Below are 12,800 nucleotides of genomic sequence, written 5' to 3'. Positions count from 1 at the left end.
AATCGTGAAACCGGTGTTGTGGCTGATGAAGGAGAGAGAGGAGGTAGGACACAGAGAGGCGCGACCATGAGGTGCCAGGAAGGATACTGACTAGGCTGGCTGGGATGAGGGCGGGGGGGGGGGGTTTGATGAGGAACAGGTCACGTGGCCGGGGTGAACCCCCATGGACTGGGGTGGTGCCCAGGCACAGACCACCATTGCCGCGGCCTGCATGGCAGCCATCTTGCTGCGCGCCCCACTGACCACCCACCTTGCCCCCTGGTCTGCAGAGTGACACTGGCCGTATGGGTGCACCTACACCCCAATCCCCGCATCCCACCCTCTGCTATATCCCCCAACCCGGCTGCCACCCGCTGGTGGGGCATCAGGCAGCCCACCCTAGGCAATGCCCATTAGTCCCTATGGGGAAGCAGCGGGCAGAGGCCGCGGAGCATACCCCTGGCAAGGACGGCACCATCCAATGGTACCCTTGGCATCAGGGACAGGCACCAGAGCCAGTGGCCCCTACTGGGCACTGATGGGGGGTTGGGCGGGGAACATGCAGGGGAAGAGCTCGTAGTACCAACCGGGGCCACCATGTAGCCTGTTGGATCTGGTTGGGCATAGGGGTATGCACCACACGAACATGTCCCATACCAGCCTCCCCAAACAGGCGCCGGAATGTGGCGACTAGGGGGTTTTCACAGTAACTTCATTTGAAGCCTACTTATGACAATAAGCAATTTTCATTTCATTTCATGTCAGCTTTTCAACCCCTGCAGACAATAAATATTGGATTTCAACCAGCGATGGTGGCATTCCTCCTAGTCGCTGCAACCCTGGGGGATGCCCTGCAGCTGTACGAGCTGGAACTGCTCGAGGGGGAAGAAGTTGCAGCAGCAGTGTGCCCCAAAGAAACAGGAGGGAGCCGCCTAGGATGGTGAGCCAGCCGCCCAACAGGCCGAGGAGGAGGAGGTGCAAAGGAGGTGCCGCATGAGGCCTTGTGTGTACTGGCTACGCCTGTCATTCGAGGATCTGCTGGACCGGGTATGCCGTCAAAGACGTCAGCTGAGCAGGGAGACATATATATATCTTCCCGATCATGGGAGGCCACACGACGTGTGCACCAAGTTCAACGCGCACGGACCGCTGTGATCTCCTCCACATTCACCGACTGGGTTGGAGGGACTGTCCAGGGGCATGGACATTGTATCCCAGCCCCTCGCCCCCCCCCGCCCTCCGGCCACCCCTCCCGCCTGCAGCTCCCTCCGTGATACATGCCTGCCGCACCACAGGGTGCGGGCCCTGTGTTGGCAGTAACACCGGGTCTGGTCCATGGGATGGAGGATGGTGACAACCCGCTCTGCGATGAGCTCTGGTGCCCCGTATCGTTTGACAACGTCTGACTCCTGCCCACACTAGCACTTTCCACCGTCCACCTGGGTGAACCCTGCATGCGAGCTCGTCATTGCATCACATGGTCCCATCGAATTCCTGGGGTGGCGGTGATGGGTACGGCCGGATGGGGCTCCGGTTTTGGCACTGGCTGGAGGAAGGGGACGCCAGATGGACTCTCCCCATCTCCAGCAGGTCCTGCAAGATGCTGATTAGACCACAGGCCGAGGGGGAGGGGGGTAAAGGGGTGCGGGTGGTGCGGGTTGAGGGTGGGGGTGAGGGTGGTGTTGGAGGTTGGAGTTGACATACGTGTCATGGGGAACTGCTGCTCTAGGGGAAATCTTACACAGACTTCTCCTCTCTGAGGGTGGGAGCAAAACTGGTGTTCACAGGTCTGGCTTCAACACGCACTGGGCAGGATTCTCCGTTTGGGAGACTATGGGCTGGATTCTCCGATTTTGCGGCTAGGTGCCGACGCCAGTGTGGGAACTGTGGTTTTCTATGACGCCAAAATCGGCGCCGAACCCTCACCATTCCGGGACCAGTGAGGGGCTAGCAGTGGTGCCGGGTAAAACTCCTGGCTTCCGCGCCAAAAATGGCCGGAGAAAGGCCGGGTCCGTGACCATGCATGCGCACGCCGACGACCTGCAGCGGTCGCGCCGTACAATATGGGACCGGCCATGCGCGGACCCGACATGCCAGATAGTGCCCCTCTGGAACCACCTTTGCCACGCCCAGACCACCCCCCACCAGTCCCCCCAGCTCTCGCCGAAGTACCCCCGGCCAGCGGCATGGCTCCCCCCTGATTGTGGTGGCGCTGGACACAGTCCGCAGCCGCCACGCGAGGTTGACGGAAACTGAGAGCACAAATGATATGCGCCGTAGTGATCTCGGCCCATCGGGGGCGGAGCATCGGGGTGGGCCATTCAGGTAACGTCCTGAGGCCGTCCCAACGGTGTGTGGCATACTCCCCGATGACACTGTTTTGGAGGGGGCGGAGCAACCGGAAACAGGCACCGCCCCCGATTCGGTTGTAAAAAGGGATTCTCCGCCCGATCTCCAATTACGATATCGACGTCGGACAACGGCGATTCCCACCCTAAGTGTTGAGGCCAGGACTGAATTGCCTGCGGCTCCCGTTCGCGTTGGGGGAGCTAGTTGGGGAGCAACTCAGGACATGCTAATGGGCCAGTACTCTCCCCACATGAATCCAGAGAAATTTCCATTTCCGCTGAAGTCTGATTCACTGGGGCTGGAATTGGTGATGGAGAGCTTGACAAGCTGGAGCTGTTTATAGGCACTTCACACACACTCTAATTCCAACCAAGAAGATGGCAGGGCGAAGACCAGCCCCCAGGTTCTGGAGCCAGATCTCGACAGGATGCTTGACACAGTGTAGAAGAGGCAGGAAACCCTCTTCCCCAGGGTGGGCAGGAGGCTCCAGCCTGCAATTGTCAACCAGGCCTGGGAAGAGGTGGCCAAGTCAGTGAGTGCTTCAGCCTCACCAGGCAGACCAGCACGCAGTACAGGAAGAAGATGAATGAGCTCCTTAGGGCAGCTCGGGTAAGTCACCACCTCTGTTTCCCTGGAAACATACCTGTCCCTCACTCCTCACATTGTCTCCCACATCCCTAAAGGACATCTGCCTGCATCTCCCTTACATCCCAACCTACACCAAACCCAACACCTGCATTGTCCTCTTTGGCCAGGCACCTTATACACACATGCCACCATCGACATACCCTTCTGTGGAACACGCCTCCATGCATCGCACCATATCCTTAATGTGTCCCCAAGGAAGAAGCAGCGCACACTTTCCAGGAATGGAAGAAAATTGGAGGATGTGTCCCGGACCTCAGGGCTCACATCCCCACGCAACAGAGACTGCTGCAGCAAATGGCGAACTTCAGGAGAGGGCTATCTCTGATGTGGAGGTCGGCATGTGACAACCAAGTGAGCTCCTAATGCAAAATGATGTCCCTATAGCAAGCGAATACCCCTCTCCCACAGACCATTTTCCCCAAGATCTCACCATGTTTCCTTGTCTTTTGTCTTGCAGAATCACCACCAGACCAGGCTGGCATGTCCGGGGTACCTCGCCCCAGGCATTATCCCAGCACACTCCCGAGCCCCACTCCAGGGAAGGCACCAACTTCTCATCACTGCTGTCACCTGCACCCTCCACCATCGCAGAGGATATCACTTCAGTGGGGCATTTTACTGAAGCTCCTGAGTCACCTTCTGGTGCGCACTCACACATGCTGTAGCGCAAGAGGTGGAGGTAGGGACTCCTGAGGGAGCAGACGGTCAGAGAGTTGCCCAATCCCAAGCTGCTGGAAGGAGTTTCCTGATGTGGTTGAAATCTGCCTGTGAAAGGAGATTGGCAGAAGCACCTGTGTCTAGCTTGAACTGGATAGAGCATTGATTTACTTGCATCACCGCACGCCATTCGTCCGCAGAATCCACAGTGAGGATGGGCAGGCTCCATGATGATGGCGTTGAGGCATGTTCACATGTGGTAATGATGCCCACATGTTAGGGGGAATCCAGGCAATCGCCCTCTGGATCTGGTTGTACTGCCAGGATCAGAATCCTGTAAACCTTGCTGTACACTCCGAACGCGCCTGCGTTGGAACTGGGAGCGCTGGCCCTTGACTGGTGGTGCAGACCTGCACAATGCTGCATAGTGTCTAGGCTTTCCGCAATTTAAACATCGCCTGCCTCTTGCAGGGCAGTGTTTCTTTAAGTGGGCGCTGCAGCTGTTCGGGCACGTCATGATGTCGTTATGCTCCGTGTGTCATCGCACATGCACAGTGCAGTCGACAGACGTTCGCACCAGCGCAGTGCAGTGATCGACCGCTTCGTTATCGCATTTGCATCGCGCATGCGTGGGGCTCCGGGAAGAGTGTGGATGGCCGCTTTCATCAATGCTGAGGCGCTGCATCCGGGCGATGGCCTGCACACTCTCTGCCTCGTGGGAGGCAAGTTTCTCATTTTCAGCCGGTTTGTATTGGGAATACCAATTTTTGGCGTGCTCATGCACTGTGCATGTTTCAATCGCGACTGACAGGGTCATATGCTCGATTTGGTCCCTGATCATGGAGTCAGCAATATCACCAAAGTTGCAGGACAGCGCTAATAGACGGAGATTAGTTAAGAAGGAGTTAAAAGATTCATCTTTACTTTGTAGGCATTGTTTGAATATATAGCGCTCGAAGATTCCATTGGTGCCCACTTCACAATGACTATCAAACTTGTCCAGGATGGTCTGAAACTTTGTCTTGTCCTGGCCTTCGGTTAAACGAGTTGAAGAGTTTGATGGCTTGATCCCCCGCAGTAGAGAGGAGAAGAGCGATCTTTCTTGCATCAGACGCACCCTCGAGGTCTGAGGCTTCGATGTACAGCAGAAACCTTTGCTTGAAAGTCCACCAGCTGGTACTGAGATTGCTGGAGGTCAACAGCTGTTGAGGAGCCTGGATCTTCTCCATGGTGCCGGGATATATTTGCTGGTCGTCACGGAACAGATTGAGGTAAACCACCTAGGCTTAGCAGTCTTCTGGTACCATGTCATGTTAAGCACACTGAGATAACATGGGCTGCAACTGGATGCAGCTATAACTGAAATATACTCCAGACCTTGAAGTTAGTTCAATTTGATTTATTGAACCTGTCACACAGTTAGCTCAGTTCTCTGTGAGTTCGACTCTCTGCTAACCTAAGTGTGATCTCTCTGACTGAACCAGACTAGCTCTTAGCCACGCACTGTATGCATTACGTGATATATACACCGGACACACTCTGTTGATGTCCCTAGTGGAAAGAGGCGGAGTGTGAGTGCCTCGTGCCTTTTATAGTGGGAAACCACCCCCTAGTGTTCTACCTGCTGATTGGTTATGTCCTGTTCTCTGTGTTCATTAGCTGCCTGTCTGTATTATGTGCATGTCTGCATATCATGACACGGCCGTAACGGCAGCTGCGGCCAGGATTGCAGGCTGTACTCCAAACTTCATTCTCTGCAGGTGGGGGGGAGAGAAGACATGTTAGCAAGATGAGCATTTCCTCGCCTATCCAAATCGAACAGGCTACATGGTGACTGACCCTGGGTTGCACTTCAGCTCCACCCTCCACTCGTTCCCCCCCAAACTCACGCCCACTTTGTCCTGTTTCCCCAGTGGGGCCGACTGTGGGTGTCCTCATTGGGTGGGTGGAGTGTTATCCCATCAACAGAATGGCAGCTGAATGTGCAGTGGAGAGGGTCACCATGTGCCACCAATTGCCTCCATGCTCAGAGTCTTATGTTTGGGCAGGTGCGACACATGGGGGTGAGGCAGGTAAGTGTGAATCTGCTGGGAGCGTAGCTACAGTGTGATGTGGACCTTGGGTGTGGCACACAAGTTGTGAAAACCTGTTCAGGGGGAAGGTTAGATTGGAGCAGGGGGGGGCGGTCGGCAGGCAGGTTGTGGGGACAGCTGGTAACCTGAGGGCTGGGCTGGTTAATAATGTCACTGGGAAGGCCACTGCCCTGAGAGGGGCAGTGAGCCAGGGAGGATGCCAAAGGCCACTCTGCATGTGGCCTTTGTTTGGGCTGAGCTCTGCTATTCCCCTTCTTTCCCCTGCACTGGGGAAGCGCTTCTGATGAGTGCGCGGAGGAGTTTGGCCATGCCCATCCTATTGATGTGTCAGCTGGGGTCTGAAGGTTTCCAGGGGGGTGGCCTGCGTGGGCTCCAAAATGACCAGAGGTTCTGTGAACATTTACAGGACATAGTGAGCTGTAAGCAGAGTGAGCAGCCGGGGGCCTGTAAGTAGCACCAAAAGGGTGCATTTAAAACGTAGACTCCAGCAATGGCGGCCGGGTCCAGGCCACCTCAATCCCGAGGGGGACAACTTGAATCCACGGATCTGTCACCAAGTTGCTCCCCACCAGTGGTGGACCTACATTTTTGGGGCCCTGAAGTTTGAACTGTTATGGGGGCCCCTTCGAAACCAGCAACGAGGTCTGGCTAACCACTGCTATCTTCTTCAATGGGGTTGTTTCATGACAGATCACCACTAATTTTTTTTAAATGTAACCACTACATCTCAGATTTTGATTAAAATTGCTGTACTGGACTATCTCACGTGTCAAAGTCACTGGTGTGGATAAAAGTGTCCTATGCCTTATAGTTTTCGAGTTACGGGGGGATGAAAATGAGGGAAATGTTATATTTATATACACGCATGATGCATCATAGAATGATGAAATAAAAAATAGAAAAGGCCACAGTCAATATAATCTTTTATTTTAGACACCTATGAGAATACATACTACATGAAGCACATTTTACAAATACTCTTTTTTTCTTTTTTTTCTAGCAACGTATTCACGCACAGTTTTGTCATATGAGAGCTTCCTTGCAATGTAATTTTCTAGAGACAATATGCATAAAGAATTTAAGCGCTCTTCAGTCATGGTAGACCAAAATTTGTTCTTTATAAAGGATAGCTTTGGGCAGCACGGTGGCACAGTGTGTTAGACCTGCTGCCTCACGGCGCTGAGGTCCCAGGTTCGATCCCGGCTCAGGGTCACCGTCCGTGTGGAGTTTGCACATTCTCCCCGTGTTTGCGTGGGTTTCACCCCCACAACCCAAAAATGTGCAGGGTAGGTGGATTGAACACACTAAATTGCCCCTTAATTGGAAAAAATGAATTGGGTACACTAAAAAAATTTTTAAATGTTAAAAAGTAAAAAATAAAAATAAAAATAAATAAAAAATAAAAATAAAAAAGTCCGCAATTTGCTCATGTGGGTCAATCCTCTTGCGTAACTGGGTTATCAAGCAGTCATAGAGTTGATATAGAACTTCTATCCTAAATTTGTCAGCTCCTCTCAAAGAAGCAATACCACTTGTTCCATCTGAAAATGTCCTTGTAACAATGCGTTTGGAAACATCAGAATAACTTGAGGTGATATCTTCACACAAACCTTTTGCTTCTGATTCATAGTGTGCAATTCTATCAGCTGAATTTTCTCTGAGTTCTTTAACAAACAAAAGTAAAGATGATAGCAGAAGATAACCTTCAAATACATCAAAACCAGAGTTTTGGAGTTTCTTACTTGTTTTGTTGAAACTCTCCAGCACTTCTTCCCAAATGACTGTTAAAATAGGATATTCCAGCTTTACCAACTTGTGGTATAAATTCTTTGCATCTCATTTACATTCAGGCTTCTCTTCTGAGTCTTCAAAAATATGTTTGAGAGTTTGTAAAATACCCATATATCCATTTTTAATTGCCCGGACTGCTTCATAGTGTGCAGACCATCTAGTTACATTTAAGCTCTTTAGAGAAAAATGTAGATTGCCCTGTGTGTTTAAAATCCCCCATCTTCGTGGAGATCCAGAAAAGAAAACATCCTGCAAAATGCAAAAATAGTCAACAACTTCAGGTACAGTAGACACTGCCTTTTCTCCAACAAGGTTAAGTGAATGAGCTGCACATAGTACATAGTCTGCGTGCCTGTTAATGTTTTTAAAGAGTGCTTGCAGCCCTTTCTCCGATCCCTTCATGTTAGATGCATTATCGTAGGACTGACCACGGATATTTTCAAGTGAAAGCTTATGTTCACCCAGGACTTATTATATTTTGTTGAACAAGGTCGTGGATGAATGGCTTTCTATCGGTAAAAATGTTAAAAATCTCTCACAGGGTTTTCCATTATAGCATTATCGAACCACAATTACCAGCTGGTCAACATATGTCAGGTCAGGCGTAGAGTCAACAATAATAGAGTAGTATTTGGTGTCTAGGTTGTTGATTTGATTCACAATTTCATCTTACACATGTTTTCCCATGGTTTCTATCAATTCTTCATACACGGGTTTGGATAGGTAAGTAGCATTTACTTTTTCATTTTTACATTTCTCGAGATGTTCATGTAAAAATGGGTCGAACTCTGCAATAAGTTCAATGGCCCCCATGAAGTTTCCATTATTTTGTGAGCCCCACTTCTCCTCATGACCTCTAAATGCCAAACCTCTTTCACTTAAAAACTTGATAACAGCTACAACTCTTTTCAGTACTTCAAAATAGTACTGTATGGTTTTTCTCATCTGTTCTTCAAGTTGCTGATCCACAGTATTTTTATTTGACTCTTATGTTCCATGCTGTCTTCATGATTCTCCAGAGTTCTGAGTACATTCATCCAGTCAGAAAACCCACCTGTTTTAAGTGATATTTGGCATTTAGAAAAGAGTTTGCAAACAAAACAGTATATACAGCCTTTGCTCTTTGAGTAAACGAACCAGGATCTCATCACAGTCTGGCTATTTTTCAATCTTTTTTCAAAATATTTGTTTGAGAAACGTCTGTTTTGCTCCTTGGAAACCCTGCTTGATTCGGTATATACATCATCTGGGTTTTTATTTTGAAAAAAACCCTACGTCTTGCATTAAACAATTCTGTATGAAATCATTATCAACTGTTATGGGCCAGTTTCCGAGGTCACTGTATTCTTTGAAATCACTGAATTTGCTTCCTGTTTCATGTTTCTGCTCAGTCTCTGCTTGTTCCGCAGTACTTTCATGTTGACCACTGTGATCGTCATCTGTATCAAAAGCATCAACAGTGGGTTGAATATTGCTAGAAAGAGCTCCCACGGTTTGTGCACTATCACTGGCTTCAATGGTGTTTGCTTGGCTTGTTTCATCTGTAGGTGTTGATAAACTTGACATTGCAAAATAGTTTGTTAGTTTTTGACATTTAGAAATTTTGTCAGATCGCTTTTCATTGAGTTTGCGTTTTTGGTATCCACTTAAGTACTTTCGTGAAGTCATTGTTATTCCTCTAGGGTCTTGACCTCTGTTAAAAAGGGGAAAAAATTACATTATCCACAGCAGAACAGCCAACTTACCGCGGCACTCCACCTTTACAACATCTGTGCGACTGACTCTCAAACAAAATATATACAACAAAAAATTAATCAATTTGAGTCGTGCGACTATTGTCGCATGCTTTGAAAGGAAAACATTTTAGGTCTACTTTCTGAGAAAGGTTTTTTTTAAAAACCCCTTCTCAGAAAGTAAAGCGCCATTTTTTAAGATTTATAATAAATAAGCTAAATAGGCTAAACTAGGCTATGTTCAAGCTAGCCTATGCTAGGCTAGACTAAGTTAGACAAGACTAGGCCACCAAAACTCATAGGCTAAGGTAATGTAACACAATTTTACCACTATTTGAACACTTTTCATAATAAACACCTGTAATTTAACACACTTTCACTCTTTTATTACTTTTTCATAAATACTTATAATATAGTATTAGCCGAGGCTATGCGGTCGTAGCCTACCTTCCATTCACCTCTTCATAAAAACAATAGTCTTAGGCTAATCTAACACTATTTCACCTTTATTACTTACCTTACTTTTCTAAATATAACATTTATATTTGAGTAGGGGTAATTAAAATATTGTATCCTTATGAACACTTTATTGAAAAAAATTCTTGTCTAGATCGCTATCACGAGTGCTATCACGTTGAAAATTCACGTTAACATTGTGATTGTCTTTTCAACAGCTCCCCTTTTTTGTTACGACACGTCATCTACAGTTTGAATTTCTGTCATAAATGTTAATAGTGTTTTAAATTATTTATAATTATTTTATATTAAATATATTTAGAATGAAACATCCTTAATTTGAATGTTTTTTTCGTTTACGGCTAGCCTACATGATACTTTAATAACCTTTTAATTTTTATTTTAGCTATTATTTTGTATTGAATTACACTCTATTATTAATATTATTCTTTTTTTTAAACCCCTTCTCATACAGTAGACCCAAAATGTTTAAGCAATGTGGACTAAAGTCGCTTCTGGGGCCCCTCCGGGGTTAGGGGCACTGAAGGTTAAGCTTCATTAGTTTCATAGTAGATCCATCCCTGCTCCCCACTGCTCCCCCCAGCCTTGGCAGCCACTCCTCAGCAAGCGCTACAATTGTGAACACATTTTAAAATTTTGCTTACCTCCCTCTCACCATCAGCAGCCATGGCGCCCAGTCCCGTTTGTAAATACTTGTAGTAACTCGTGTCCGTGTGACTTCAGCCTGAGAAGTGTGGAGCATCACGGACGCACGGAGCATACTGGGTGCTTAAAGTACATTTAAATAAATGCAAATCCTGGTTTTGCATGCCCCCGCCGGTGCAGGACGCAAACCTCATTTTCACCAGCAGGGAGGAACCAGAGCATGGAGCCCGAATTCATGCCTCGAATTTGAGGTACAAACCTCGATTATTGCCGGAAGCTCAATTTTCCCCCCCAATCAGGATTCACATTTCTGTGTCAGATGGCGGAGAATCCAGCCCACTGCTTTGTTCCAGTTCGAACAACCACACACACAGCCTTCAGTCTGACTTTATTTTTCAGAGATCCTCGTTACTGCTCTCTCTCCCTCAGTCAGCATCACCTCTTAATGATCTTGGACTATTCTTTAGAAGTTTCTCTTCCCAGAATTGCTCAACCTTATTATATTACTTTATGGCTACTATATTTAGAAAGTAAACTTGCTATTTTGCCTCACACATTTATGATCTCCCAATTGTATATATTTCGATTGAATTCCAACAGTCAACTTTAAAATCACTGTTCTTAACTATCTAATGTGGGGCAGCACGGTAGCATTGTGGATAGCACAATCGCTTCACAGCTCCAGGGTCCCAGATTTGATTCCGGCTTGGGTCACTGTCTGTGTGGAGTCTGCACATCCTCCCCGTGTGTGCGTGGGTTTCCTCCGGGTGCTCCGGTTTCCTCCCACAGTCCAAAGATGTGCAAGTGAGGTGGATTGTCCATGATAAATTGCCCTCAGTGTCCAAAATTTCCCTTAGTGTTGGGTGGGGTTACTGGGTTATGGGGATAGGGTGGAGGTGTTGACCTTGGGTAGGGTGCTCTTTCCAAGAGCTGGTGCAGACTCGATGGGCCGAATGGCCTCCTTCTGCACTGTAAATTCTATGATAAAAATGTAAATTCCTAGTCAAGCCTCTTCCGAGTCAAGCCTCTGTTGTTTTCCATAATGACATCTCACTGTAACTGTCTCTATAGCTTTAGGTATAACCTATAGCAAAGTTCCTTTCCGACTAAGAGTGTGCTCCCGACTCATGCCCGAATCTGCACCAACATTTATGAATAAAGACACAAGTGAAATGACCCAGGAAATTTGAAATTTCAAGTGGTTGAAATGGTAATGAACAGGGGGCCAGGGAAGTAGCTTGACTAGGAATTTACAATATGAAGATAAGAGCAGTAATTTTAGAGCTGACTATTGGATTTCAAAGTGGGATTAATACCAGCTGTTAATATTTCAGGTATCACTCACCCCTTAAAGCTTAAATATTTTATGCAATTGTAGAGTAAAATAATCCAAATCAAACTTGTCCAAATTCAATTATGATGTACAAGAATTCATAATCTGTTCAGTGTTGATTGTAGTTAGATCTATTTAAAGTATAATTGCAGCAAAAATTTACAACTTTAATTTAAGTGCCCTACGATTAATATTTCAGAATCACATTCTATAAGTCTTCAAACGCAGGTCACTCCACCATTATTTCAGTATTGTCTACCTAAAAACAGAAACTGTTTATAAAAGAAAGATAATAGTATCTTTAGCCTTGAAATACTTTTCACAAAAACCAAGCAAATCTTAAAAAGAAAGTGTACCCCATAATTGCAATCTGTATTTGTATTAATTATCTGTATTCTAATTGATAATGTAAGCAAAGTAATAATTTAACATGTTCATTGATCAGAGCCCAAAATTTCAGGTGCTCTGATGTTGTCAATTTCCATCTCACTCCCTCCTCCCCCGCCCCCCCCCCCCCAAAGCTCCGCCTTCCTCCGGACGCAACCCCTGCCTGGTAGCAACAGCTCCCACACACCTTACTCACCCTTCCCCAACCCTTCTCTTTAAAATCACGGACTCATTTTCTGTCAACCTAGTACAACTAATGCGACCCAAACCTCTGCTCAGTTTGATCCAGGAAGGACAATATTTGTGTGTGGTGTCTGTTTAATGCGAGGCCAGAATTGAACTTGGAAAAAACTTTAAGAAGGTCTTTACAAACCGAACGGGATGTAGTAAATTGATGTTGATCGTTGTTTGTGGGTTGCAAGCTCTGTCTAGTATTTGGGCAGTGTTAGTTTCTGGCAGCGAACTAAAAATGCCATTATCACACTACCACATTATCCAGCATTGGGAGGATGAATTTAGTCTATGCCAGCAGCATGAGACCAACTCCTAATGAATCAGCAGCTGAGTTATCACCGTGGCTGATCTTCCCTCCAGTGAAATTCACAGAGAAACAGTTCACGCTCTTACAAATCGTTTCCTTGTCTCACCGTTGCTTTTACTTGGTTTGAAATTAAAAACCCGGCAATGTTTTCCAATTCAATTGAAAAT

General features: G+C 47.0%; 1 long non-coding RNA gene across 1 annotated transcript in view; it reads left to right on the top strand.

Annotated features, from left to right (window-relative positions):
* The window catches only part of LOC140411685 (uncharacterized), a 62,571-nt gene that overhangs the window by 33,533 nt on the left and 16,238 nt on the right, over positions 1-12,800 (top strand). The window lies entirely within an intron of this gene.

The sequence above is a fragment of the Scyliorhinus torazame genome, chromosome 4 (assembly GCF_047496885.1).
Source record: "Scyliorhinus torazame isolate Kashiwa2021f chromosome 4, sScyTor2.1, whole genome shotgun sequence".
Classification (NCBI taxonomy): Eukaryota; Metazoa; Chordata; class Chondrichthyes; order Carcharhiniformes; family Scyliorhinidae; genus Scyliorhinus; species Scyliorhinus torazame.
This window is presented reverse-complemented; position numbering and strand designations above follow the sequence as displayed.